Source organism: Macrotis lagotis, chromosome 4 (genome assembly GCF_037893015.1).
Source record: "Macrotis lagotis isolate mMagLag1 chromosome 4, bilby.v1.9.chrom.fasta, whole genome shotgun sequence".
In the NCBI taxonomy this organism is placed as follows: Eukaryota; Metazoa; Chordata; class Mammalia; order Peramelemorphia; family Peramelidae; genus Macrotis; species Macrotis lagotis.
Genome location: NC_133661.1, coordinates 28,969,072 through 28,993,394, shown reverse-complemented (window position 1 = coordinate 28,993,394; position 24,323 = coordinate 28,969,072). Strand labels below are relative to the sequence as shown.

Below are 24,323 nucleotides of genomic sequence, written 5' to 3'. Positions count from 1 at the left end.
AAAATCAAACTATAAAATTAATTGTAAGATGTAGAAAGTACTAAGGATTCCATAATATGCTGTCTTCTTGCCACACATGATGATCTTTGCATTTTTACACTGATTGTTTGAATTGGAATGAAGAGAAGCCAAGTTGAAATCTTTCAGTTATTCAACTCAACCCAGACCCCAAAAGAATCCCGTTACTATCCTATGTTTGACAAGTTGTTATCCAGGTTCTTCCCAAAGTTCAGGAAAGGGCAATCTCTTCCTTCCAGAGGCAGCCATTCTACTTTGGGATGCCTTGAACTGCTAGGAAATTTTTTCATGCAGCAAATTCCAGTTATCTTTGTAACTGCTCTCCATGGCTTTTCTGAACAAAATCTGCCCAATCCCTCTTTCACTTGACAACCCTCCCAATATTTGACCGCTTCTATCAATTCCCTTCCTTCCCCCGTCCCCAAAGTCTTTTGTGTGCAGGATAAATATCCTCAGGAAGTGGTTGAGATGGGATTTAAATTCAAGTTCTCTGATTTGAAATCCTGGAAATAGAAAAACTAGAATTTGGAATCATCAGTGACCTGAAACCCTATCAATGAAGAAGCAATCCAACTAAATTCCAAAAGGTCCATCTCTAGGTTGTAGTGTGAGCACCAACCTTTTCCCCATAGCACCTCTTACGAACTGTGGACTAAGTCATAAAGGGACTGTAACTCTGGTCAGAATGAAAATAATTCCTTGAGCATGGAGACTGTTTCTTTGTTGACTTTATATTAACAACACAGAGTCGGCTCATAGTCAGAGTTTAATAAATGCTTGTTGAGTGACTATCCATCTCATTGTGAGGCTGAATATGAAATAATATTTTCAATGTATACCAGATTTTTGCCACCATTATCTTTGATATAGAGCTAGAAGTTATTATATAGTTTATCTAGTATGACTCCTTTCATTATACAGATGAATAAATGGAGACCCAGGAAGGGCAAGTCACTGTCATTTAGATTATCTCAGCTAGGATTTCTAATCCCATGAATCTTCACATTTTACATCCATTCTTTTGTTTTTTACCAGCCCCAAACTGCCTACTTTTGTTTGCTGTTGCTTTTGCTGTTGTTGGTGGTGGTGATGGTGATGGTGGTGGTGATGGCAATGGTGATGGTGCTGGTGTTGGTGTTGGTGTTGGTGATGGTGGTAGAATTGTTCCCTTGTAAGTTTGAGAACTTGCAACCAATGTAAAGGAAATAAAAGGAAGAAGCACAAAGTGGTCCATCCATATTGAGTTCCTCCATTGGAATGTCTTGTTCATGATCTTATTACATTGCCTGAAATGTGCCAGAATGAACTCAAAGAAATACTGATTGAAGCAAACATTTCAGTAGCAAGAGGTCAATAGAGAGGGTACTGGGCAAGGGGGTGGCAACTCTTTTCTCATTTAAAATCTTTATTAATGATCTCACAGACACAGGCAGCAATACATCAATGAACTTGGTGGGTGATGCTGATTCTGGAGGTGTCAAGACACCACGGGAGCTGGAGAAATCATTCAAGTAAACCAGTGGGTGAAAAAAAAACAGGCCAAACATGACTAAATGACAGCTCAGGCTAAGACAGGCAAGAGATGAATATTTCCTAGAGGATAAAACAACCTTAAGAAATTCTATATGTTTGGGGGATTGGGATTTCTGACTTAATTTTGGCATATTGAGTTGCAATCTGTCCCCATAGGAGGGTTCTGTACATCAGGGATTTTGTCTAAGCTCCCTTGAACACAGTTATCCTGGGACTAGAAAATATCTGAGGAAGGGTCGACAGTACTTTGTATTGTTTTCATCTCAACTGAAGCATTTAGTTAAGAGTCCCACATCTCTCAATGCTAGAGAGAATATTGAATAGAACAGTTTGGAAGACTGTCTCATGAACAGCTGTCTCATGGACAAGGAGGAAGAGAGAGTTTAGTCTTGTAATTTCATTAATATAAGTAACTCCCAGGTGAGGTAACTCCCTCCACCAGTTCAGGTCACCACCTTCTCAACTTTGAGTCTTAGAAAGTTACTTTCAGTGCTGTAAAGTCTGGAGAATTGAATGGACTTACCAAGGCTCATGAAGCCAGTTGGTCTCAGAGACAGGACATAAATTTAGGTCTTTCTGACTTCAAAGTCAGTCTTTTTTCCCTACTATGGTCTCCTGTCTCTCACAAGCTGACCAGCTGCAATTTGTTGTATCTCTTTGAGCCTCATTTTCCATGTCTATAACAATGGGATTATAATACTTTACCTTGTGAGCTCATTGGGTAGTTGGGAGCCTAAAATGAGATAGATCATGTCTGTAAGGGAACCTTGTATATTTTCAAAGTGCCATAAAATACCAGGTAATTGAAGTCAGAAAACATAGGTTCAATTTTCAGCTTTCCTACCTTTGTGATGTTGTATAAATCAATGAATCTTCCTAGCCTCAGCTTACTCTTCTGTACAGAGGAGGAGTGGCAAGGTCCTATGATCTTAGGATGCTTTGACTGTTTTGCTGTTAGGTTTGGGAGCTTCTGGGAAACTAGGGCAGAGGGCCTTCTTTTCGTGGTTGCCTCTTGACAGTGTTTTGTAAACTTTGTGAATATGAAATATTATATATCTGAGAGGAAGGATGTGAGTTGGCTGGCAAGATAAAGTAACACTGAAGTGATAGGAAGAAAGACAGTAAAAAGGAAGGAAAGGAGGAAGGAGAAGAAGGAAGGAAGGAAGTGGAGAGAGGAGAAAGAGGAAGAAGGAAGGGAGAAGGAATGGAGGAAGGCAGAAGGAAACAAGAAAGCAAGTGAGGGAATAAAGGGAAAGACGGAAGGAATGAAGAAGGAAGGAAAGGAGGGGAGAAAGAAAGGAGGGAAAAGGAAGGGAGAGAGAAAGGAATGGAGGAAAGGAGGAGAAACAGAAGAGGAAGGGAGAGTAATGGAAGAAGGAAGAAAAAAGAATGACAGAGGAAATGGAGGAAGGAAGGAATAAAGAAAGAGGGAAGAGGGGATGAAAGTGGAAAGGAAGGTGGGAGGAAATAAGGGAGGGGAAAAAGGAAGGGAGAAAGGAAGGGAGGAAAGGAGGTGAAAGAGAGGAGGGAGGAGAAATTAAGGAAGAAAACAGAAGGAAAATGAGTGACTGAGGGAAGAAAGGAGGGAGGAATGAAAAGAGAAGGAAGGGAGGAAGTAAAAAAGGAAGGAAAAAGGAAGGGAGGGAAGGAGAAGAAACAGAGAAGGAAGAGAGGAAGAATGGAGGAAGGAAGAAGGAAGGGAAAAGAATTAGGGGAAAATGAGGGAGGAAGGAAGAAAGAAAAGAAAAAAGTAAAGAGAGGAAAGGGGAAAAAAGGAAGAGAGAGAGGAAGAAAGGAAGCATTAAGAGCCTATAGTGTGTCAAATGCTTTGCAAATATTGTCTCATTGGATCAATACAGCAACCTTGGAAGGTAGGTACTATTTTTACCTGCACTTTACAATTGAAACTGAGGCAAACAGCTGTTATGTAACTTGTCCAGGATCACACAACTAGCAAGTGTCTGAAATCAGATCTGAACTCAAATCTTTCTGACTTCTGGTTGCGTAGTACTCTGTGAGCATAACATTCCCAAACACTTGAGGTTTAAATGGCAATCTCTAGCAAGGGATGTTCTCACTGGGAAGTCACTGCACCAATAAATTCATATGTTCAACCCAGTTTTAAAAAATATGGTAGACACTAAGCTGGTTCTGTGAATATAAAGACAAAAAGAAAGTCTCTGCCCTCCAAGAGTATGGACTCTCCCTTCCTAGTATCCAAGGGTTAAAAATGGTTATGCACATAGTAGGTGCTTAATTGTGTCTTTGTACAGCATGTCTCTCATGTTTGGGGAAAAAAAAAAACTTATTTTCCCTCTACCTCATCTGATTACTAACGTTCTTACGACCTCTTGGTTTCAAATCACTTTCCCAACTGGTTTCCCAGCCACCCATCACTGCTCAACTAACTTATTCTTTCTCTTTCAAATTGGCTTTGTATTACTTTGCATGTATAAACATACTCCTATATAATGGTATACATATAATTCCCTTCAGTGGAAGGTAAGATTTCTGAAGACAGGCATGGATCGACATCTCTTTCTTCAAGCCAAATGCTGGGCATAGTTGGCCATTCCTCCCATCCCTGGTGTTCTGAACTTCCTCAACTCTTTCATCTCACTACTACCTCCTGATCTCCAATCACATGCCATGTCTCCCTTTTCCTCCTGCTTTTCTCATTACTTATCACCTGTATTTCTCTTAATTGATCTCCTTGCATCCAATCCAGGCTTCCTTTCCTCTTATCTGTCTTGCACACAGCTACAAATGATGAGTTTTGTAGTTCAGATTTGCCTTTGTCATACTCCTCTCTGTCCCCACTCCCAACTCAGGAAGCTTCAGTAGTTTTCCATAGCTTGCTAGAATGAAATTACAAGTACTCTGAATGGTCTCTGAAAACCTTCCAGATCAGGCTAGAGTCTTTTTTTCAAACTTGACTTAAAATTCTATCCCTTTACTCCAGGAAAAAAATGGACTTTTCCCATCTCCAGACTTCATATCTAAAACCAATAAAATATTTTCCCTTTTCACTTCTGCCTATTGAAACTCCTAGTTCCATTAAAAGATCAATTTATCTGCCATTTTCTTCAAGAGACTTTCCAGGTTTTCCAAGTTGTTAGTGACTCTGTAGTCACTTTGGGGTTATTTTCTAGGCATCCTCTATTTATTTCTCTTTGAACATGTTGTATCCCTCCTTTGATCATTTAAACCTTGTCTCTGACCTACTGACAGCTAGGTGGCACAGTGCATAAAGTGCTGCGCCTGCAGTTAAGAAGACCAGAATTCAAAATTGGTCTCAAATATTATCCATATGGCCCTGACCAAGTCACTTAACCCTGTTTGCCCCCAATTTCCTCATCTGTAAAATGGACGGGAGAAGGAAATGGCAAACTGCTCTAGTGTCTTTGGCAGGAAAACCCCAAATGGGATCATGCACTGAATATAATAACATTTCTAGCTTATTTCTTCAGGTTTATGTTAAATCACTACCCCTCCTGAACTCCAAGATCTAGGCAAATCAACCTTTTTTGTTGTTCCTCATCCAGGATGTTCCTTCATACTGGATAACCTCAAGTCCAGAACACTCTACCTCCTTTTCTTGATCTCTAAAAACTCCAGGTTTCTTTTAAGATTCCACTCAATCATGATTTTGATCTGAAGCCTTCCTCTCTCCCCCACCAAATACTAGTAACCTCCCTCCTACATAATTTATAAATATATATGTGAATATATTAATATGTGTGCATGTGCATACATATAAGTCTTTGCATGTATATCTGTACATGTGTGTGTTCGTTCATTGACTAGAGGGCAAAGGCTTTTGTTTTTCTGCTTAATACCAAAGCTGAACAGGGTGCCAGTGCCCTATAGTAGGGAACTCAATCATGAAATCTTAGGAGAAACCTTAGAGATCTTGAATCTAATCATATCATCTTAGATATGTGAAAGCTAAATCCCCGAGAAGCTTAGTGACTTGTCAGGGGTGAAAGAGCTATGTCTAGGGCATAGGATCCCAAGTCCTGTGCCTTATCTACTCTATCATACTGTTTCTTTTGATTGATTGCTAGGCACACAGTAAGTTTTTATCACATTGAATCAGACCGAATGAGTTTACATTTGTTGAATGGATTCATACCTTCCTAATTAGAGAATCTTTGGAAATTTGCTTACTATTTCTAGTTATTAACATGCCAATAAGAGGAAAACTTTCATTGGAAGTTTTGGAGAAAGTGAAGTAAGAGAACCGGAGCTGTTCAGAAGCACAGGGAGTTCCCAACTGAGTGCTGACTCCTATGACTCTCCTCTGCTCTTTGCTGCAATTTTGATTTAGTTCCACACTTCCTGTTGGGTTCTTGAGATCTTGCTATTGAATTGCTTTGGGCTGAACTTGGAAGCCTTCTGCCCCATAGATATTAATTTTACTTTGCTGTTCTCTACAGACTTTTTAGTGCACTAACAGGAAAAAAAAACAGATTCCCGGCTCACAAGAATCCATAGACTAATCATAACCTAATAGTGAACAAAAGTATTTGTCTCCTTTTGTGTAATGGTTGTAAATTTCAAAATGGCTGCATTTTGGTGACCATTTCTACTAATTTGTGTTTGCCTACATCCTTGGGATCATTGCAGTATGAGTTGAATGGACCTAAGAGATTCTCAAGCTTAAACATCTCATTTTTTAACCTGAGAAAACATGTCCATATTTTCCTGTGTTATACATATAATAAATTGCAGAGCAAGGATTTGAACTTAGGTCTTTTGTCCCTAAATCTGGGTCTCTTTTTACTATACCATATTTCTAATACATTTGCTTGTTTAGCTACATTTTCACATAAGCAGGTAAGAAATCTTCATGGGACTTGACAGCATGGCCTCATGAAGAAAGCTCTGGACAAGAAAGTCATAATCTAGGCTCAGGAATTAACTTGATATATTTTTTTGGTCCCCAGGTTTTCAAAACCAAAAAGGATTCCTGGGTGACTTACCCTGCAGGAATGATGCAAAGTCATCATGAGGTCATGAAAGAGCATTTTGATTGGTAACAAATTGGTCAGAGAAATGCAGAGGAGTGATAGTATGAAGAAATACCTAACCCACATGCATAATATTATAGACCCCTGGAGCTGAAAGACCTTTAGAAATCTTGGGCTCATACCTTTAGATATGGAAGTGATTTTGTTCTAAACGTAACTAGTCCAACCCTTTATTTTTTATAAATGCCCCCCCCCCCCAAAGAGATGAAGTGTTTCCCCAGGTGACAGGGTCAGTAAATGACAGTCTAAGGATTTTTAATTCAGGTCATCTGACAAAAACCCCACACTTTTTCTACTGTATCTCAGGGCCTTCAAATGTTATTAAAAGGAAAATGAGGCCTAGAAAAGGCAACGAATAAATTACATTTATAGATCGCTTAAAGGTTTCAGATAACGCTTTATATCCATCCCCTAATCTAATTTTTACAGAAGTGCTATGAGGTAAATAATGGGCTTATTATTTACCAAATTATCCATATGAGGAAAGAAACTAAAAATGTGTTAGAAACTTGCCCATGGCTGTAGAGTTAACTGATATTGGGGCAATATTTGATCCAAAGTCTTTCTGGTTCCATACCTTGTATTCATGCACACCCTGTACTATGCTACCTTTGGGATGAATAACTTTCGGGGACATAACTAGTTAGTGAGAGAAATGATTATTTCTCATATTAATAGTCAATTATTAAAATTAGAAAGACTCAAGCTTTTTTTCATATGTTATCTCCTTGTCTAATTTCTCAAGTTTGGGACTGATGGAAGATAATATTAATATTCTCATTCTGAATATTGCTACTCTTCCCAACTAAGTCACCCAGCATAGAGGATATAAATTTTTTGTTTAGGTTGCTCAAGGCTGGGGATTGTTTTGAAGTAAATGATATAACCAAAGTTCATTAGAACAAAATATTTATTATTATAGAAGAGGTCTAACCTCTCATTTTATATTCATTTTCTCATTATTTGTTAACCAGTTGTAATTGATTGTCACATTCTGGCATATTTACTTTTCTAAGACAATATAAACCTTACCCACTACTATGAGGGTCTTTAGTATTCCAGAAGGCCACTGATCATTTTTTTATTAAAATATTGGTATTATTAACATAATATATAATTACCCAGAAATAATGTCTCTTGAACTTCATAAACTTCCCATTAGTGGAAAAATTCAATTCTCTTGAATCCTTATTCAGCAATCTTTTATTACATTATTTCCCCAACTCTATATACCTAATGTCTACTGCCTGTTTATTAAGAGAAACAAGCATCTTTCTGTCATATCCATTAAAAAGATTAATTTTAAAAGACTTTTCCCTTAAAAAACAAGAGTAATAGATGAATTTAAATAAAAAAGCTCGCTTGTGTGCTACATGATTGGAATTTCAGATTCTATGTTATGTTTGTATGTGCCTACATACACAGACAAAGATATACCAGTTTAATTAAGTAAGCTGAATAGAATGTCTAGAAAGTTGCCTTGAGGTTAGGAAGCCTAGAGTTTAACTTATCCTTGAACAGACTTGTCTGTGTGACCCTGGGTAAATCCCTTCCCTTCATAATACTGCTGGCTAGTTTTTAAGGCTATAAGAAGACTAGAGAGCATTTGCTTATATATGAGTTGGGAGAGTGAATTTCTTTATTGGGAATTCCACAGACAAAAGAAATTACTGGTCTAGTACAAAATTAAAAAAAGAAAAACACACATATATGAACTATCCAAAATATCCAGAGTTTTGGAATAATATAGCAAAAGTCAATTAGAATGGATGAGGTATCAGCTATGCACACAACCTAATGCTTTGGGATTGCAAAGACAAAATATCCTTCAGTTTTTTGCCTCCAAGGAGTAGCATGAGACTTTTATAAATGATCTACTTTCTCAGTTTTTTCATTTGCAAAATGAGAGGGTTGGACTTACCATTGTTGAATTCCCTGACCAATGGATTCTTCCTCTCAATATTCTCCTCATTATCTTGTATTTTTATTTGATTTTGTTTTGGTCATGTTTACATTTGTGTACAATGTCTATCTCCCCTGCCCCATTAGAACATAAGCTTCTGGAGATGAATCTTGCTTCAGTTTGATCTTTCTATTGGGTGACACTAGCATAAAACCTAGCCTATAGTAGATGACCTGTGGTCTCTTCTAGCTCTGTCTTTAAGCTTTTAGGAAAGCTTTATTATATCCAATGAATCTAGCTCTTCCTTTTGATTTCCACATTCTGTGATCAGAAATGACTCTTTCCAGGGTGCTCTATTTGACTTTATGATGGTCAATGAAATTGAAGGGTAGGAGTGTTGCTAAATAACAACTGTTCTAATGGTGCTACCAAATCAAACATGATAGTATTAAGGAGGGACCTTTGCACCCAAGGAGAGAGGTTCTGTTGACTTAACCACTCAAGTTCAATTAAATTACAATAACCAAATTCAGTCAATTAGTTAGTTGAGAATCATTTATTAACTGATTAGTCCCTCTGTATGAGGTGTGATACTAAACCTGGGGATAGAAAGGGGAGAAAAATTAAATAGTCCATATCATTAAGGACCTTCTATTGTATTTTAGGGAAAGTACTCGTATGTTGAAAATTAAATCAAAATCTCTAAAAAGAAATTACCAGAAAATAGAGACACTATTGTGTTGTTGGTAGAGTTGTGAACTAGTACGACCATTATGAAAACAATTTGGAATTATGCACAAAGGGCTATTAAATGTTTTACATCCTTTGATACCTCAAAACAATTACTGGTTCTTTATCCCAAAGAAATCAAAGAAAAGGGGAAAGGACCTCTTTGTACCAAAATATGTATTGTAGCTTTTTTGTGGTGACAGAAGAATTAGAAATTGCCCATCATTTGGGGAATGGAAGTATAGTTTGCAAAATATGATTGTGAAGAAATACAACACTTGTATTGATATTATACTTGTGTCACAAGAAATGATAGGGAGATGGTTTCAGAAGAACCTGGGAAGACTTATATGAACTGATACAAAGTGAAGTGAGCAGAACCAGAACATTGTACACAGTAACAGCAATATGATAATGACAATCAGCTATGAAAAACTCAACTACATTGATCAAGATAAATTATCCAAGAGAATTCTAAAAGAACCAAGATAAAAAATGCTCTTCACTGAAACAGAGAGAGAGAGAGAGAGAGAGAGAGAGAGAGAGAGAGAGAGAGAGAGGAGAGAAAGAGTTAATGAACATGAGTGAAAATTGAAGTTTGGTTTTTCATTTTCTTTGTCATGTGATGTCTAACATGATGGGCAAGGCAGGAAGGGATTTAGGGAAAGAGGTAACTACTAGCAATTAAGGTTAGGGAATAGGATTCCTGACACACACATATATATATATATTTCTTGATTTAAGTCTCAAAAGACCCTTTAGATTCAAGAAAGCAGAGACACAGAGGTCATGCATTTCAGGTGTGAAATGAGTTGGGGATGCAAAGGGGGGGGAAGGAAGCCTAGGCTAAGGCATGGAGATGGGAAATGTAATGGCAGATACATGGCAGATAGCAAGTAAGTTAGTTCACCTGTAACATAGAGAGTGCAAAAGAGAATAATATGCAATAAACTTGAAAATAGAATTAATATCTAGGAAAAGACTTTAGAGATCATCAAGTCAACATTTGATCTGAAGCCTGGAGAAAGAAAATGACTTTTCTAGAGTCAAATAGGGATTAACAAATCAGAGACTTGAATTTAGCTCTAGAGCAAAGATATCGGATGAGAAGCAAAAAGAATAATAGTTCACATTTATATAGCACTTCAAAATTTTCAAAGACCTTTACATATATTTGTTCATGTTATTCTTACAACAATCCTATTAGGTGAGGGTTGTTATTCTTCCCATTTTTACAGATGAAGCACTGAGACTGAGAGAAAGGTTAAGTGAATTGCCAAGAATTCCATACTTAGTATGGGAGGTAAGGCATGATTTGTTCTTTGGTCTACTGACCTAAAGTTCCCATCTTTAGCCTCTCAAGGTATCTAAATAGCATATATTTAGATGGTGCTTTAAGGTTGGAAAAGAACTTTACAAAAATGAAGTTGGGACAAAACTCTGAAGGATTTAAGAACTCAACATTGAAATTCACTTTTGATTGGGGAGAAGAGAGCCACTAGAGTTTCATGAGGTGGGTAGTATCCTGGGTAGATATGTGTCCCACTTATCATGTGGGCTGCTTTCCGGAGGATGGTTTGTAATTGGAAGTAGTGACCATGTCAATATCAATACAGAAGAGGCTACTATTGGTCGTTGGTGGGCCATATCATAAATTGTTGGGGTTTTTTTTTGACATTTTTCAATTGTGTCTCACTCTTTGTGTTGCTGTTTTTGGGACTTTCTTTGCAAATATAGTGGAATAGTTTGCTATTTCCTTCTCCAGTTCATTTTATGAATAAAAAACTGAAGTAAACAGGGTTAAGTGACTTGCTCAGGATCACACAGCTAGTGTTTGAGGCTAGATTTGAACTCAGGTCTCCCTTGCTCCATGTCTGGTACTCCATCCATTGTGCCACTTAGCTGACACCATCTGCTAATATCAATTATTTTCATGTTCCACAATAGCATTCATCAGAATGGGGCATTTGCCAGCTAAGTGGCACAGTGGCAATGAGGAAGTACCAAGAGATGCCTCACCTGAGGAAAGGAAAGGAAGGGCGAATACTGTCACATGCCAAGGAAAGGTGATCTTTGTTGGTTATCAATGGTTCATGAGATACGTGGTATCTTGGCAATTCAGATTGGCTCATAAGTGAGACCCAGGTTCAAATCTTGCCTGTAACACAAAGACAAAAATGAAATAGTCCCTCAACGAGCTTAAACTTGAATGGGGCAGGTGACATATCCAGGGGAGTGGTGGTCTCCTAAAAGGGGGATAGGGAGGAAAGCTGGAGATCCACTGAGTAACGTACTCTTTCTAGGAGAGATAGTATGTCTATGAGTATACATTGTGTGTTGAGGGAGAAATGAAGTATGAGCCCATAGGGTGGCATTAGTGGCATATCATGAAGATGTATGGAGAATATCTCTTATTATTATAATTTATTTAGAAATACTAAATGTCAGTTTGAAGATTTTTGACATATTTTAATAAGTTAGGTCACTTAGATAACCAAAGCTTTTTTGAAAATTCCTCAATTTCCTTCTCTTATATTTTCCTTGACCTTTTTAGTTTAATTCATCCATGTGGGGAATTTCTAGTGTTGAAACCTACTCCATGATGGACATATGGTTTCCTGTCTCAGAGAACTGCTTTTCACCTTGAGAGGCTAAAGAACTCATCTTTGGACCCAGAGGTGATAGGTATGAAAGTTAAGACCCAAAACTCAGGTGTCATTGATTTGAAAGCTGGCCTTGTCTTCCTTCCTCCATCCTCCCTCTCAGGTCCTTTTGAGATCTATTCCTCATTTCAAGTGTTATTTGTTTCATGAGGCTAAGCTGTTTTCTAATACATATTATTTAAACATAGCAAATATTATGGATCAAGAAGTCTGCTAATGAGTCCAGTATTATGCATCAACCTTCAGGTGAACAGCAGCTTAATTATTCTGTTATTATAAACTTAGATCAGCCAAGTGGCACTGTACACTCCATCTGAAGTGCTGAGCATCTTATAATTCAAATGTCCTTGTGAGCGCTCCGGCTCCTTCCTTAAAATCCTATTCTCTGCATGCAGCAGGGTGAGCTGCTGGTCTCTACAATAATTTTCCTATCCTGAGCAACCTACTTTAGGTTTTATGATATCTGAAAATATCATTTCAAAAGGTATAATGTTCAGAATTTATACTAGTATGGTTCCTAGCAGCTGCTATACTCTTCCATACATCTGTTCTTTCCAATATAACCTGTAATTTTCTACTAGTTTCATTTTGCAAAGATGCCATTTTGGTTATAATGCTAAATTCACTAATGGTATAGTTTACAATTTCATAATGACCTCACTAAGAAGCACTTGTTAATAACTTATTCCAAGGCAAAGGAGAGCCAAGAACACCATTTTCAATAAATATGAGGGAGGCCATGTAGTCCTGCCATCTTTTCCTTTAGATATTCATTAAAATTCTGGAAGTGATCAGAGCTGAACTAACATGGGCAACTGGAGCTTTGCCTCAGGTTATTGACTTTCCATGGGGATTCTTATTCCAGATGAAGGTCAGAAAGGTGTTGAGCATAACTGTGAAAAGACTGTAGCTAACACAACCAGACTTCCTTGGGGGTTATGATGCCATAACATCCCTCTTTCTGACTTTCTTCCTTACCACCAAAATGGCAGACTGTGCTTGTGCCTTCTGTCCTGGAGACCTGTGTCATGTTGGATGTTTGGAGTTAGAGACAATGGTGGTTATGTAAGAATAACTAAGTGGAGCTGTGGATAGACCATCAAGCTAGGAGTCAGGAAGACTCATCTTTATGAGGTCAAATCCAACCTCAGACACTAGCTGTATGACATTGGGCAAGTCACTTAACCTTTGCCTCAGTTTCCTCATCTATAAAATGAGCTGGAGAAGGAAATGGCAAGCTCCTTCCTCTAGGGCCTTTCCCAGGAAAACCCTAAATAGTTTCCAAGTTCTTTGTCCTTTCCCCTGTTGTCCCCTGCCCTTCAACATCACCAAAATTTCCCAAAGTTCTAGAATTCCCAGTTACCTCCTGGGTGAAGATTCTTGTTCAGTTTAACATTTCAGATTTTGAATTCCCATATATTTCTCTTCTTTTTAAAAATATGCTTGCTATCAAGGAGGAAGTTTTATGCTATTATACAAGTCAAGAATTCACTTCGAATGCCACTTAGAACCCATATTTCAAAAAAGCAATGTGGATCAGTGATCAGAGAGATAGCCAAGGAAAAGGGAACTCTGATATCTTATTCCTTGTCTTCATGTTTATTCCTTGACAGAAGAACTTACTCAGGGATTTGGTGAGCATTACCTCAGGGTTACAAAATCCTTTGGATAAAAGGTTCAATAAAAAGATAAAAGATAATGTATGAGCATTTACAGCAATCTGTAGATTCTTCCTCAATTCTAGAATTCATCCAAAATCTTTATGAATTACCAGTGGATTAATTTTGCATTTCCATTGATGTGATTTTAGCAACTTGACTAAGATCACATAAGAGCTGAGATAGATTTAATATGGAACTAATAAGCAACCCTGGGATTTTAGGAATACTATAAAGCATATGAAAGTGACTAGATCTATAAAAGGAAAAAAACCTGAAAGAGTAAATATTTTAATTCAGGGGGGGGGGAGCAAAAAAAAAAAACCCCAAACCCTAAGGTCAGTAGTGAAAGGTAATTATTATAAAATCCAAATTAATTATAAAGGACATATTGTCTAGAGAAAGAATTGATAAACAGAAGTATATAAAGAATAATTATAGATAGATGGATAGATAGATAAAGCTATGTCTATTTGTGTCTAATGGTAGAGAGGAGGGGAAAAATAAAAAAAGTATGATTTTATTATATGTTTTAAAGGAATAGCAAGTTGTACATAATAGATTTGCATTTCATATATAATAAACTTTATTCTATAAATTAAAAATTAAAAAAATTAAGAAGGTCCCACCAAAAAACTACAACACAAAAGATAATTGAACTGGATACTTTAGTCGTTGATGCATATAAATCTTAAAAAAGAAAAGATCAAAGTAAATTGAATTGGGAAAAAAGATACATTTTACAGCACAGATGAGATTAGGTATAGAAACCAAAAAATACATATTGAAGATAAAATCCAAATTCTTGCTGAAGTTGACAGCCCTAGAGAAGTCTGGTAATGCACTTTGGTGGTATAGTTTATAGAGATGGGGTTTGGGAGTAGAGTGAAGAAGATCTGAATTCAAATCCTTTCTCAGAAACTTGCCAATTAAATTGTCCTGAACAAATCAATTTCTTCATCTATAAAATGAAAATCATACTAGTATATATATAATATATGTGTGCTATATAAAAGTTTGATATTCACTATGATGCATATTGAAAGGACAAAGAGGCATCCATTATCAAGTTTCTACCCATAGAAATTAGTTAACACCTCTCCAAGCCCAGTTAATGAGCAAACTCAGTTTATTCTGCAGATATCAAATTAAGTAATTATTATATGAAATTAACTAACCAACACTGACATTATCCCAGAGTTCTCCCACATAGTTTATTCTTTAAATGAAGTCCTTTTGTCTACTGCTTTCAAATGTCTTCTTTTCTTCTATTCTTAGTACTTTTATTTGTATTGAAAAGAGCATATGAGGAAATGGGCTAAAAAGTGGAATGTCATTTTGAATCCACATGCTGCAGAGTTAAAAAATTGGAAATTAATTTTCAGAATTCTTTGCTTTTGTTCTGTCAAAATTCCTCCCTTCCCAAACTTTGGAGATTTCCCCCAAGTAGGTAATAAAAAAGATCATATGTGGTAAGTAATTACAAAATATAGTTATCTTTAAATTGATGACTCATTCCAGAGAGAAAGTTTAATGGTCTTTTTGTAAATCTTATTCATCTTTGGAAAAGGGGACATGTTTCTTATTTTTAAACATCTTTTGGTAAAAATGACCTTTAAAAAATGACTTGGTTATGATGCCAATACCACACAAATGTACCATCTGATCAACCCGCTTTTGAAGAACGTAGGGGAATATGGTCTAAAGAATTTATCAAAGATATTGTTTACTCATTCAGGAAGTCTTTTTGAGGATTTATTCTAGGCCTATCTCCCTATACAGAAACATTAGAACCTTGCTCCTACCTCTCTTTGTGTTTCAAGTTTAGTGAGTTGATAAGAAGTTCAATCAAGTAAAAGGAAGAATGAAATAAAAAGAAGAAATAAAGACCTCTAGGACTTTAGAGGATTCTTAGCAGAGAATCAATGAGGAAGGAAGGAAATATTTGAACTCAACCTTGAAGTATGGGTCAGATTTTGTAGGTAGAGATGAGTGATTGGGTATAGGAATATTTCACTTTAACAACAAACATTCAGGAAGGAATCAGTAACCTGGATATAAAAAACACAAGTGAAACAATGCCTGTTCTCACAGATCTGATCATGAAGGTAGGGATACAACATATATGTAAATAAGCATAACAGAAGTAAATACAAATTTTCAGAAAAGGGGGGAACTGATACATCCCAAAGCAGCATTCTCTACCTTGGGATAATCCTAATTGTTTGGAGTTTTATCTTAATATCAAGCTCAATTTTTTTTCCTATGGAAATTAGAGCCATCACCCTAATTCTATTCTTTGTGGTAAAACAGAATAAATCTAATCAATATTTCATGTCAAAAACCCAACAATTTTTTATTACATCAATCATCCTCAACCACCTCACTTAAGTCTACTCTTTTTCTGACTCAATAGAATCATTTTTCCCACATAATTCCCATATGGCATAAATTTGAGACTATACTCCCAGTTTTCCTTCTATAAGTTTCCTTTAGTTTACTAGTTAGTACTCAATCTAAGTGTCCCAAAGTCATAATCACAATACTTTATGTGTAGTTTGATCAGGGCAATAGAATGAGTCATAATTATCTCCCTGTTACTTATGCAAGATCAAACTTGCAGGATGGATTGCAAGAGAAAGAGATTGGTTTCAGAAAAATGCGACCATTGCTGTTGACCAGGGGTTGAACTAAATCAATAATAGTTAATGATAGGATTCATAGTAGAAAGGCAGTGGTCATAACAATGAAACCTAGCCCCAAAGCATGTAGGGATTGGATGGAGCAGGCACAGTGCGGGCGGGGGGGGGGGGCTAGATTGGCAAAAATTGTAAGAGAAATAAAAGGAGAGAGACTTCTTTTGCTAAAATGAAAAAACCCCAAAATATAAAGAATACAGCATCTCTGTTTATCAAAACTAAATGGAATAGTTCTTCAAAGGCCCCAAGAGTTCCTTTTACTAGTAAGAGTAACCATTCAACTTAGCCAGAAGGTTATAATTATTTGCGTAGTAGGCACAATGGTTAAACAAACCAATTTCTAGCATTAGTACAGAGGAGAAATTATGGAGTGCAGCCTTGTGATTCTTCTTCATCACACACACTGGTGCAGTCTCCAGATTTTGTTTTTCTCATTCAATTTCCTTTTCAGGTACCAAGGATCTGGCACTTTTTTTCCAACTGGGGTTCTCTCAGAGGATTCCTTTAAAGGAATAAGAAAGCAGGAAGATTTGGGCTGCCTGGCTGATTCCCAGGGGCAAGAGATTTGCACTAGTAACAAACATACTAAAAAGAAAAAAGAAAAGAAAAAGACCTCTAGCAAAATGTTTCTAATCATCTGAGAAAGCTAAATTGCCCAACAAACTACTTTGAACTCCTCAGAGGAAGAGCCTTGACAAGGTAGAGCATAGTTCACTAACATCAGCACTAAGAGAACTGAGGCAAAATGTGTCTGATGGAAATTATCTCTGAAATGAAAATTCCTATTGGTTCCCCCCTGTTTATTTCAGTTGGCATTCTCCTTGGAGCACAGCAGTTATCTATGAGCCTCCTGGGCACACTAGCCATTGTCTTGTTTCTTCTATTCACAAAATAGAAAGAATTTAAAAAGTCTAGGTAAAAATGATGGCGTGTTAGCATAAAAGGATTCAGCAGCCAGGAGTTCTGCATCATTTACAATTCTGCAGTGTGCAGATTTTTGAAGAGAAAATGTCAGACCAGAGCACCATAGGCTTGGCTACTCTGCTGGAAAGCCTAAAAAAAGTGTCATTTATTTTATGTGTTTCTAAATGGATACCCAGTGTCCAGTGTATACTAATAGGGATGCTAATTGAACTGGAAAGGCATAGGAAGATAGAAAATGGAATGGGATGTGGGCAAATTTTAAATGGCAAAGGGACCTGATTCTACAGGTCTTCTGCTATATAGAATGACCTATCATAAAAATTAGCAGTCTTGAAAATGGTAGAAACGAATTTGTGTCATGTTCTCATTAGCTCTCTTTGTTTGAAAAGGTTCAAGGATTCTGGCTCACTGTTTTTCAGTTGGTTGCTTTTATGAAACACTTCATTGTGTATCTTTTGGTGCTAGATCTATAAAGAACTGAATTCTCTATTGACATGATCTTTCCTTTAATGTTAATGACTAATACTAGACTCAGTGGAACAGCACTAATAATACCTCCATAATTCCCATGACTCAACTCAGAAACTCACCATAGATGAATTTGGGGCCACTTATATGTATGTCATGCAGATTTATGATGGCAAGAGCTTTTACTGTTTCATGAAGTTATGAAGTTTTTAAACAACATAGAAACGGATTTATCTATACCAGCAATTTTTTTTTGTTTTGGTTTTTGTGAGGCAGTGGGGTTAAGTAACACATCCAAGGTCACACAGCTAGTTAAGTATCTAGTGTCTGAGGTCACATTTGAACTCAGGACCTCATGACTCCAGAGCCGGTACTCTTATCACTGTACCGCCTAGGTGTCCCATATTCTGGCATTTCTTAAGCATCTACGGTATGCAAGGCCAGATGTTAAGTGCTAGGGATGTCAAGAGAAGATGGAACACCATCCTTACCCTCCAGAAATTTACATATGAATAGATACATCAGAAATTAGTAGAAATTTCTGAGGAGTCTTCCTAGAACTTCCTCAGATGAGATCTTTGAGAAGTCCCTGTTTTATTCTCAAGTTAGGGAGTCTCTTGTCTTATTTCCAGAGGGGAAGGCTGAGTCATACAAAGTCCTTTGCATTTGGATTCAGCAGACTTGTATTTGAATCTATCATCTTATTTCCAAGTTACCATTAATATCCATTCTTATCTCTGGATGCCATTTCCCCCATCTAAAAAATGAGCATTTGTTCTAAATTACCTCTGAGATCCCATTGCATCTTCCAATCCTATAGTTCTGTGTCTATTCTTAGAACAAAAACACTGACATATAAAGTGTCATTATTAAGTGAAAGTAAATATTGGCAGCCTACTAAAAACAAAAACAGATTGAGGTGCCTGGAGACAGAGGGATGATCAAAATGACCTCTGGCCCCATTCCTCCATTCCCTATGATTCTGCAGTTCATTGGCAGAGTATTATGGTTGTCTTCTCTATACCTGTTTCCTGGGATTACTGGGTCTACATTGCATTTGTTTCTGGTAGAAACTAAATTCAGTTTAGATATACTTCTTTTTTGCAAACGGAAACTGTTTTTCCTTTCTATCTTTCTGTCCCTTATACCTTTAATGTTATTGCTTCTCAGTAGCTGTTTCATTGACTTCCTTAAATAGGAGATTTGAATGTCTGGGTTCAGATAGAGTTAAACAGCTTCTGGAACATTCTAAACACAATCATTGCTTTATAACTTAACCTACCCAAGTGTGCTTTTCTGAAATGTCTGAATTAGTTTTAGACAAACTAATAAATAATAAAAACATCTCTACTTTTGTTATGAATTATCAATAAGATAATCAATACATTTTTGTAATTTCCAGTAAACTGCGCTAAAGCAGTTAGCTGCAGTCAACTCATATTAGAAATAACTGATGGAAGAAACTATACTAGTAAACTGAATAGAGAAATGGGCCAGATTGGAATCTTCTTTCTGGGACTTTGCCATTGATTTGATCCTATTGCTGTACAAGCCACCCAAATTTTTTGGAATTTTTCCCCTTTTTTGTGAAAGGAAACATAAAATGCTTCCTATGCCTACCTATCTCCTTGGGATGGGGTGCTGACATAAGAGAGAAGTTTAGTTACTCAATTAAAAAAAAACTATTACAGATTAAATAGAGGATTATGGGATGTGGTATTTCAGTGACCCTAGGAATAGTTTGCTAGTCTACGGATTTTCAAAATGACTGCTAAATTAATTTAATATCTGCCCCTGAAAAGTCAAACCTTGGACAGGGGCCCTGGATTAAAATTCAAGGGTATGTTTTTCAGCAGTTTTATCCTTGATAAATCTTGTACAGATTTCTGACATAAAAAGGTTGACCAGATGGAACTAACAATGACTTTTCAGTAGCATAATAACGAGCTTGTTTAAGATGAGTAAGGTAGGTGTTTGTTTGTGTGTGTGTGTGTGTGTGTGTGTGTGTGTGTGTGTGTGTGTGTGTGTGTGAAGGTGACATATTTAATTTTGGAGTTGCAAAGTGCCTTTGAGTTCACCTAACCTAATAGTCTTGCTTTATAAATGAGGAGAATGTAGTGATCCATTGAACAATTAAGCTGATATTTGCTTAAGAGCCTATAATCAGCAAAATTTCATGTATTCATTCATTCACTCACTCATTCATTCATTCATTCATTCATGGAGTAAACATCTCTACTACAACCTATCTTTCTTTCTAGGCCGATCACATATTATTTTGCCTTCATGTACTCTGTGCTTCAGCCAGTCTAGTTCCCCTCCACCCCTATGCTTTCCATCTGCCACCTCTGAACCTTTGCAAACAATAATGCCAATACTTGAAAAACTCTCCTTCCATCCCCATACCTGTTCTAGCCCCAACTAGCCAGTAGAAATTTTAGCTCCTTTAAAAGTTTAGCTCCAGTACAGTATTCTATAGGAAACCTTTCTCAATGGACATCTCCCATTCTACCAGTTTCCCAGTTATTAATATCCTTTGTAACTTACTTATATTAATTTGATGTATATTCTGTGACATTTATGGAATATATGTTACTTCCCTCCAGCAGAAAGGCAAAAAATGTTTCCTTTTTGTCTCTCTATCCCAGAAATCAGCACAGTATCCAGCACATAGTAGGTCCTTAAAGATATTTGGTGAATGAATAAACTATTAGGTTCTATGAGAGTTGAGCTCTTACCCCATTTCCTCCATTGGACCATAAGTTTAGCTAAATTTCCCCTTTTTGTGTGCCTCCATTTCCTCAACTGGAAATAGATTTGGTACAAATTAATGAATTAAGTATTATCTATTAAATGAGCTAAATGCCTTGGGAGGGAAAAAAGCTTCCATAAAGCTCCTCAATGTTATTCACTTTTATCTCTGCCATTCTGCATTTTATTGTAAATGGTGTCTATTCCATAACTAATTCCTTGATGTACTAAACTACCCTGCTTTTATCCTTTGGGCAATTTAGGAAATTTCATATAGTTTGTAATTGAAAGTCAATTTAAAAATGCTTCAAAAGTTTATAAATTACAATTATATTTTACATGCCATTACTTTAAAGATGCCACCTTCAATGTTGCTTAACCTCTACAGCATTCTACAGTGGATAATGCCATAAAAACGAAATTGCTTTAAAAGAAGAGGCAAATGACAAAATTGGAAAAAAAATCTGCAGCATAGATTTCTACCTTCTACAAGCTACAAAACCTTTTATTTCAGGGACAGAGTCCTTTATTGCTGTTAAATTAACTCAGCATTTAAAGCAGATTCTTGTGATAATAGAGGAAGCCATGACATCAATTTGGCTGCTGCTCCTCCTTTCACTTAGTTTTTGTACTAGAAGGGATTTTGAAGATATTGTAGTCCTTCCCTTCTACCTCTTTTAGAAATGAGGAAAGTGAGTCAGAAAAGGGCTAAATCTAATGAATTTGAGTTAGGAAGAGCCACATTTGCTGCTGTTTGGAGATATGGCTCAACAAGAATCCTTCCAGCATAACTCCAACAACTGCTTGTCCACCTTCAGTTTGAAGCTAAGGAAGAACCCATTGCGTTTGAAAATAGTTTATTCAATTTTGAGTATTTTAACATATTTGAAAGGTTTTCTTACATGGAGCTTAAACATGCCTCTCTACAACTTGTGCCTCTTGTACATTTCTAGATTTGTCATCCAGAAGAGCTATCTTTTCCCTCTTCCATTCAACAACTCTTTCAGTCGAAGAGAAAAGAATTTATTAACAATAATTCACAACAAGCATTTATTTAGCTCCTACTGTTTACCAGGCATTGCTTTCCAAATATTCTCTCATTTGATGTTCACAATAATCCTACTAGGTAGGTGCTGTTATTATCCTTATTTCATAGGTGATAATAGTGAGGCTGATGGAGAGGAGGTGATGTTGCCCATGGTTACACAGCTCAGAGACTGAATTTGAACTCACTTCTTCCTGATTTCTGATCTAGAGCTCTTTAGACTGTACTTCTGAGCTGTGAAATCCATGGTAGAGATTATTTTGACATTTTCACATTGTAGCGATATCATCTAAGCTTTGTTCCTTTTAAGGATTCTCTGCTCTGGCTAAACAACTCACTTTCATCAAAAAACATTATATAAAAGAATTTCAAGATCCTTCAAGGTTCTGGCATCTATATTCTAGAAACTTCTAAATTGGAGTGTCTGCTGCCTATCGAGTATTTGGTCAAAGTTATAGAGAGTCAATTTCAGTTCTTCTGATTTCAAATCTGGCAAGTTTTCTTCCCACCCTCAGTTTCCTCATTTGGGAGATGGTGATCTCACTTACTTCACAAACAGGATCAACTGAGTTAATATATGAAAGACTTTGGAAACCCTAAAGTGCTTTATGTATAATAATAACAATAATTACTATTATATGCAAATAGAATAATAATGATGATTATTTTTTATTATACTCTGACTCCACCATGCTGCCTTTCTAACTTTACATCTCAGAGCTATGGAAGGATACGGCATAAACACTTTCATGGGGTGAAGGTAAGACATTCGTGCTAGAATATTTCTTTGTGAATATGAGTAGTTAGTCCATGAAGTCATTGAATTAGAAATAAATTCGAAGGGTTTCCTTGATCATTATTCCAAACATCAGGGCCACATCACCCTGAAAACATGGGAATCTAGCTTGTTTTAAAGATATTGTGAGGGAAATCTACCTGGACCTTTCTAGTGGTGCTCATCTTAGTGAGCTGCTTAAAAACCCTTATTCCCAGGAAAGCCTGCTTCTTGAATCTGAAGCATACACCAATGTATCTGATATTATTTATTTGGAATTCTCTCCCTTCCCACATAATACAGGACACTAACCACGGACTTCTGCCCATTATGGGTGGCTCCTTCCCAGAAGTTCATCAGAGAGGGCTCATTCAGCACACTAGAGAGCTGCTAATCCTTTCTTCTGATAGTGTAAAGACCATTCACTCACCACATGACCAGTCCTCTTTCCAACCAACATTACCTCAATGACATTTTGACTCCTCTTCTTCTTGGAGTTCTTCAGTGGTTATATGTTGCAGTCAACTCACAGGCACTACGGACTCTCCGCGTCCTCTGTGTGATGACATTCATCTTTATTGGGGGGGGGTATTTTATTCTCTGTTTCATTACCTTACAGCAATTTAAAATATGATGCAGCCTAAGGCTATTTCCTTATCAGGAAGAATGAAGATGGAGAATAATGTTGCTTGCAAAAGATAGTTTCTAAACTGGCTCTCAAGTAAGGGGAAAAAAAATCTCAATTGCCTAAATTTTCTGGTATCGGCCTCTTCAGGACATTAGTCATTCTCTCCTGAGGTTGCTCGAAAATCACTGTGACTCTATTTAGCAGCAAATGTAACAACTTCCAAATAGATTTGCCGGGCTGCTTGCTACTTCAGCTAGATATTAGCATCTCATCTACTCCTGGACTAAGGCATGTGGACCTTTGCTAAGGGCTGCCAACAATTTAGCTGATGAAGTAGTGCCTTGCCTCCACCTTCTATCCTAATAACAAAAACAATTAAGCTGCACCATAGAGTGAGGGGAACACATATTAGTGGAGAGAGAGAGAGAGAGAGAGAGAGAGAGAGAGAGAGAGAGAGAGAGAGAGAGAGAGAGACTACTTCAAAACGATTGAACTTGATTGATATGTCATGTCATAAAAGAAATGAAAGGATAAGATGCTCTTGATTAGAGAGTGGTGACTCCCTTGTATAGGAAGTGCTGCCTAATTTCTTGGCACATTTGATGAAATAGAAAGTTGAGTTTGGCCATCTCTTTACAGCCAATGTTAAATGGCCTCATTAAGTTTGATATTTTTAATCCTTAAATTGCTGGAAGCTCACCCGAAGGCTTCCCAGGCCTTGGAATCTAATTGTTCCCAAAGTCAAGCCTGGGAGGAGGTCTCAAAGGAATATTCTACTGAGTTCACTAGCACTTGATTGGTTTTTCCAGAACTTCTAGCTTTTAGAGGGGGTGGAAAAGCATTCAGCCCTGACTGGTAGTGACAGCTGCAAATGGTACTTATCCCATATCTTTGGAGTTGAATACTATCATCTCTGCCAGCAAATCATTGAGATTGCCAGTTGTTATCAAGGCCCTGTGCAAATTCCCCCAATTCTAAGATATATAGAAAAGAAATTCAATAAGAAGAAAAAACTATTGAAATAGTAAAATAAAGCCAACAAAAGAAAGGATCATAGGATTTTTGCGGTTGACAGATCTGAGATCATCTAGTCCAGTCTTCTTATTTTTTAGACGAGGAAACTATAGTCTAATGGTGAAATGACTTGCCCAAAGTCACAAAGTTTAAAAGTGCTCAATCTGGAATTAAAATCCAGGGCCAGTGATTCCTAACCCAATCATCTTTATTCTATAACAGAGTCCAAATCAATATAACGTGTTTTCCTAAAAATGATTCTTAAGCATAATCTGCAGAGGATAATTCTAGAAAATACAATTTTTTAAAAGGGAAAACAAAACTTAAAGCTAAGTAACATACAATATACATATTTTAAGTATTAAAAGTTTTATCCTTTTGAAGAAGGATTCAAATTATTCTGTCAAGCCCCAGTGGTTAGAAATAGGAGCAATAGCTTGAACAGGTGATTGAATGAAAAGTCATTTTTAGGAGCTTACTAC

General features: G+C 36.9%; 2 protein-coding genes across 3 annotated transcripts in view; one reads left to right on the top strand and one right to left on the bottom strand.

The window, feature by feature from the left end:
- The window catches only part of LOC141520652 (catenin alpha-3-like), a 1,797,877-nt gene that overhangs the window by 580,850 nt on the left and 1,192,704 nt on the right, over positions 1 to 24,323 (top strand). The window lies entirely within an intron of this gene.
- Positions 1 to 24,323, bottom strand: part of LRRTM3 (leucine rich repeat transmembrane neuronal 3) — a 227,304-nt gene that overhangs the window by 68,059 nt on the left and 134,922 nt on the right. The gene's annotated exons all lie outside the window — the stretch shown is intronic.